Source organism: Triticum dicoccoides, chromosome 1B, assembly GCF_002162155.2.
Source record: "Triticum dicoccoides isolate Atlit2015 ecotype Zavitan chromosome 1B, WEW_v2.0, whole genome shotgun sequence".
NCBI classification, from domain to species: domain Eukaryota; kingdom Viridiplantae; phylum Streptophyta; class Magnoliopsida; order Poales; family Poaceae; genus Triticum; species Triticum dicoccoides.
Genome location: NC_041381.1, coordinates 373,992,355 through 373,998,625, shown reverse-complemented (window position 1 = coordinate 373,998,625; position 6,271 = coordinate 373,992,355). Strand labels below are relative to the sequence as shown.

General features: G+C 48.7%; 1 pseudogene; it reads right to left on the bottom strand.

Annotated features, from left to right (window-relative positions):
* Window positions 1–1,171: 1,171 nt before the first annotated feature.
* On the bottom strand, window positions 1,172–2,364 carry LOC119305458 (annotated as a pseudogene).
* Window positions 2,365–6,271: the final 3,907 nt, after the last annotated feature.

Here is a 6,271-nt window from a genome sequence, read left to right as displayed (position 1 = left end):
CGTGGTGTAGCATATGCCATGGTACTGGTTCTTTTTCTACTGATGTGTACGTGCAAAAACTGGCACCGTCGGATACATATCTTACACTTATTGGGGCATTCGACAGGAATAGCCTCGTGGCGAGCTATAGACTAGTATTTTTTCAGACGCATTACACCTATCTCTCGGGACTTCTCACACACACCATCACTGCTCCCTAGGTCGATGCCACCCACATACACTTGTACTCTGAGTTTAGTATGTTATACAGGAAGAGAAGAGATGCACACACGCACTCGTCCTCTCTCACACACACATCTATAGCTACAAATTGTAGTGTTCTCAACCATCCGATTGGCTCTATCATAGGTTTCACGTTGCTCCTTGGCCTTGAGATTGAGAAGTTTAAAACACGGAGGCTAAGATGGAGGCGCGAGGTTTTGGTTAATGTGCGGGCCACACACGGCACCAACACGACACGAGCTTCGTCTGCCTGGTGCACATGCAGTCGAGTGAGTTGTCCAAGTATAGACACAACCAGGCCCTCATTGGTATCCGCGCCTCGACTTTTTTTTTGTGGGTGATCCACGCCTCGACTTAGGCTGGTCATAGTGGAGAGTAACATAGACTAGTTACTAGTCTATGTTACTAGTACCTTCATAGTGGGTAGTGTCATATATGTGATAACATAGTACTACATGTCTTCATTTAGTATTACTTTGTAGACTCATTTTGCATCAGAAAGTGCTATGTTACTCTATTTGCCTCTCTCCTCATTAATTACTTGCCACCTCATCATTTTTGCTTATGTGGCATCTATGTTACTACCTATGTTACTCCCACTATGACCAGCCTCATGCGCAAAGACATTAGGATCGGAGGGAGTACTACTAGTAGTACTACTTTGATGTGTCGCATCAACTCGCACAAGTATGCAACACTTCTTGAACAAACAAGCATATAAGTTGTTATACTTACTTCTTATAAGCAGTTATACTTCTTACCCAAGATCTTTATGTCCAACAGACACAAAATATATGTTCAACTGTTGGAAATTACTTTAACTGCTGATCTGATGTCAAAGTAAGTGCTGCATCGCCACCAAAGCCCGCCATCTCTTAAGCTAAAGTAGACCAAGCTAACCCCTATATTAGCATATTACTAAGATAAACAAAAGGCACTGTAGAATCATTTAGGACGTGAGCTTGTCAACCTGAATGTGGAGGGACACCAGCTTAGCCCTGGCCAGTAGCTTGGGCGGAACTGCGAAGAAGGTCAGCTCGTGCACGGCGACATCGCCGGGATCCTTGCTGCTTGTCACCTCCATTTCCACCTTGACGGCGTCCGTCCTGCCTTTAGGATCCCCCGGCGGGCCGTTCGCCCATAGCTTGGCCACATAGTGCGGCAATGGGGACGACCCCGCTCTGATGCAGACGACCGACACGGTGATAGGCGCGCCGATGTCGAGCACGCCACCGACCAAGAAAAACACACAACCGTCCTCCTCCGCAAACAGCAAGAGCCGTGGCTCCGACAGTGGCACTTGCAGCTGGAGCACCTTGCCGTACTGGATCCTGTGCACAGGCATGGGATGCATGGTGCTGATGTGGTGGGAGAGTGCTGGCGGCGGGCCTTCGTAGCCGCAGACGGGCAGGAGGCATTTGCAGGGTGCAAGCGGACACACGCTCTGGTGATCGACGAGCTTGTGGTAAGTGACGTAGAGCCCACAGCCTTCGTGCGGGCACTCCACCCTCACAGAGGAGAGGACGGCGTACACCTCCGTGTTCCGCATGTCGAAGCCACCGCCGTGCTCACACTTCTAGCACTGCCGCTAGTTCCTGGGGCGCTCGGCGTGGCAGTCCGCGCAGGCCAGGTGCCCTCCCTTGCACTGCACAAATCAATCGAACAGCGCATCAATCAAGAAACCTGCACCTTGCTCGATTAGCCAAACAGACGAGGTGTATTCGAACCTCATACACTTGAGGCTTCAAGGGGTGGAGGCACAAGGGGCAGTGGAGCAAGGTGAGGTCCATCGAGACCATAGAGAGCTCCATCGTCGGGTCCTGTTCCATCTGCATGATCTCGCCCTCCTCGTGCACAACCATCTCTCGCTGCCGGGGCATTACAAAGCTTTACCGTCACATATTCATACTACTTCAAGGTGCATTAAATCAACACATGCAAGTATCAAAAGGAGAGTCATGGCATGCATGCATGCGTTGTAATTAATGCATCGGTAAACACAAATTATGGAAATATATTGAGTGCAGTGCTTTGATGTGTCACGTCAACTCGTACAAGACCGAGAAGTTTGATTACTACAATGCCCTCTCACATTAACCGCACCTGCCTTCGGCTGCATGACAGGTGGGCCACCCACCTGTTGGGCCCACCTGTCATACACGCAAAGGTAGGAGCAGTAAGTCAATAAAGCTGCATCCCTCCCTCGCCCATGAGCGTGGTGGCTGGTAGGACTAGGAGAAGCTTTCGTTTGCTACACGCTCTCCCTCCCGCACGCGGTGGACATGCAGCAGTTCAATCGGTGTCAGATGGCCAGAAGCATATTGTAGTACTCCTCCACTGTAGTAGTACTCCATCATTGTTCAACTTTCCGAAGAGGCGAAGAGCCAAGCGAAGAACGGACGCTCGTGTGGCAGTTTCATGTGTAGAGTAGTCTAGGATAGTGTGTACCGTGCCTGTAAGCTTAAAATCGTTGGGGTCGGCTCCATGCTTTTTTTATTAAAATAATCTTCTGGCCCTACCTGTCATCCTGGTGATTGTAGTTTGCACGCTCATCTGGTCAAGACAGGAATATATATTTTAATTTGTGGTGGGGTAAATGTTAGAGGTTGCAGTAAATGGAGTATTGTACACTGCGGGTCTTTCAGCCAAGTTTAGAGGCAACCATGTGGGGTCGGTGCTATGATGTGTCGCGTCAACTCGTACAATGAGGAGAAGCTTGATTTTACTACTACATGCCTTCTCCCTCGCCCATGCACGTGGTCGCTCACAGACGAGGACAGGCTTTTGCTTATAGTAGTAATACTAAAACAAGCTATCCCTCCCGCTCGCGGTGGACGGACATGCAGCAGTGGATTCGATACTGTAGAAGCAGTAGTAGTAACATCATTGTTCGTCTTCTCGAAGAGGCGAAGAGCCAAGCGCAACCCGAACGTGGCAGTTTTGAACCTTGGAGCACGCATATAGCCAGGCTCTTGCATGAGACAAAATAGCTACGTGAGCCCTGTAAACTAGAAAGGAGTATTTTCCTTTCTAGAGGTTTCAACAAGTGACTAGACTACACCAAGACGGAGTGCATATGGAGCAAAATGAGTGAATCTACACCGTAAATAAATACGTAGTTCTCTCATTTTCCTCTCCGCCTTGGTCGCGGTGCACAATAGGCACCATAGGCACCTCGTTGTCGACGGGAACGTCTCCTGACACGTGATAGACGCGAGCGGCAGTCGCCTCCATAGGTGCTCGAATGCCAAGGAGGGAGAGGATAGCGGTTCCTGAGACATTGAACGGTCAATGATGCATCCTCAATTACATGCAGAGGAAATTAATTGGAGAAGCAGAATAGAGCCAGCATGATGTGAATGCAACAGAGTTTGGATTCTCATATAAAGGTGCCCCACCACTCCAATCCATCTACTCCTAGTCTCTACGCAACACTGCTCACTCCAAACCAAGACCAAGTGACTAGAAGCCAGAAGCACCTATGGAGGCGATGGACCCGAGCGGAAGTCGGCTGTGCCAAATCATCCAAGGCGCCGGCCTGCGGCCCCGCACCGTGCAGCGTTTCCAGACGGTGTTGGCGACCGCCCGCGTCGTAGCCCACGCCGATGCCGGCTTCGCCTCTCGCATGGATGACATGATGGTCAACTCCATCCGCAAGCTCACCACTGTCAAGAAGCGCGAAGATAACCTTGCCGTACTACTCCAGCTCGCGCGCTTAGGCTCCTCATTGCCTGCTACCCTCATCGGCCTCCATGGTGGCAAACTCTTTCAAGCCCTAGTGGCCCTGCAGGTGCCAGAGGTCGCGATGAAGAATGTGCACCTCGAGGCCGCGCTCGCCGCGCAGCACCTCGCCATGCAAGAAACCGTCGACCTGCACATCCACGTCTATGAGGAAATCGTCTACATAGGCCACTGCAAGGCCAGCGAGGACAGAAAGATGGTGGCCTTCCAGTGGCTGGAATCTTTGGACGCCATTGTTCAGAAGCACGTCGACCTGGCCACGAAATCCGCTGCTACTTAGCCGTCATTCGGTGGGTCGATGCCCTGAGTCGAGGAGGTGGACATCGTTGATGGATGCATCTCTTCTTCTTGCCTCCTGTAACCAGCACTGCTTTGCCTCATGGCCTTAATGTTTTATTAGTATAGCAGTATATGACATTTTTATTCCAGTTATAACGTTTTCACTGTGAGGTGGGGCCGCAGTTGAGCAAACCGACCATTGGCAAATCCCCACCCCGCCCACCTGGCGTCGGCTGAGTTTAGAATTAGAAGAGAGAAACAAGGGAGAAGAGCTAGCTGTAGCACGGACGCTCTTGTCAGATGGGACTCGTGTTGATAGAATACGAGTACTGAGCACTCGTACCTCTTTTTTAGGGAAAAAGTAGTCGTATGTCTAGTACTACCACTAGTTGGGTGCATGCGACCTATACCTGTCATCACTTTAGGTCTCCTTTTCGAACCATAGCTACGCTTCACCGTACATATGTTTTCACGCATTTATCCTCCTATATGTACTCCTAGGCCATTTCTACATGCTCCCTTTCACCGACATGTGGGACATAGAGCATCTGGGTGTGTAGTGCATGCACGACTTGGAGCATATGTTGGAGTACTTTACATTTCAGACTTCATGAATTACATGCAAACCCCCCGCAGAAGAATAAATAAATAAATGAATTACTACATGAAACCGGATTATTTTCGTAGAAATCGGAGCACATTCATTAAATCTTGGACATAACACGTTTATAAAAAACTACCAGACCTAAACCAGTCTAAGGGCCTCTTAGATTCACATGATACTGAAAACAGAGAAATGGGGAAAGTATGATGACGATGAACCGAGACGAGGAGAACTCGAACTCAGTTAGAGATTGATACATCCATTTTGCATCATGCTTTTATATTGATATTTATTGCATTATGGGCTGTTATTACATGTTATGTCACAATACTTATGTTTATTCTCTCTTATTTTACAAGATTTACATGAAGAGGGAGAATGTCGGCAGTTGGGATTCTGGGCTGGAAAAGGAGCAAATATTGGAGAGCTATTCTGCACAGCTCCAAAAGTCTTGAAACTCCACGAAAGTCATTTTTGGAATTAATAATAATTATTCAGCGGAAGAAATACCTGAGGGGGGCCACCCACCGTCCACGAGGGTGGGGGGCGCGCCCACCCTTACAGGGCGCGCCCCCTGCCTCGTGGGCCACCTGGCAGCCCTCCGGTGCCCATCTTCTGCTATATGAAGTATTTTACCCTGGAAAAAATCATAAGCAAGCTTACGGGACGAAACTCCGCCGCCATGAGGCGGAACCTTGGCAGAACCAATCTAGGGCTCCAGCGGAGCTGTTCTGCCAGGGAAACTTCCTTTCGGGAGGGGGAAATCATCACCATCTTCATCACCAATGATCCTCTCATCGGGAGGGGGTCAATCTCCATCAACATCTTCACCAGCACCATCTCCTCTCAAACCCTAGTTCATCTCTTGTATCCAATCTTTGTACCAAAACCTCAGATTGGTACCTGTGGGTTGCTAGTAGTGTTGATTACTCCTTGTAGTTGATGCTAGTTGGTTTATCCAGTGGAAGATCATATGTTCAGATCCTTAATGCATATTAATACCCCTCTAATTATGAACATGAATATGCTTTGTGAGTAGTTACTTTTGTTCCTGAGGACATGGGTGAAGTCTTGCTATTAGTAGTCATGTGAATTTGGTATTCGTTCGATATTTTGATGAGATGTATGTTGTCTTTCCTCTAGTGGTGTTATGTGAACGTCGACTACATGACACTTCACCATTATTTGGGCCTAGAGGAAGGCATTGGGAAGTAATAAGTAGATGATGGGTTGCTAGAGTGATAGAAGCTTAAAGCCTAGTTTATAAGTTGCTTCGGAAGGGGCTGATTTGGATCCACTTGTTTCATGCTATGGTTAGGTTTACCTTAATACTTCTTTTGTAGTTGCGGATGCTTGCAATAGGGGTTAATCATAAGTGGGATGCTTGTCCAAGAAAGGGCAGTACCCAAGCACCGGTCCACCCAC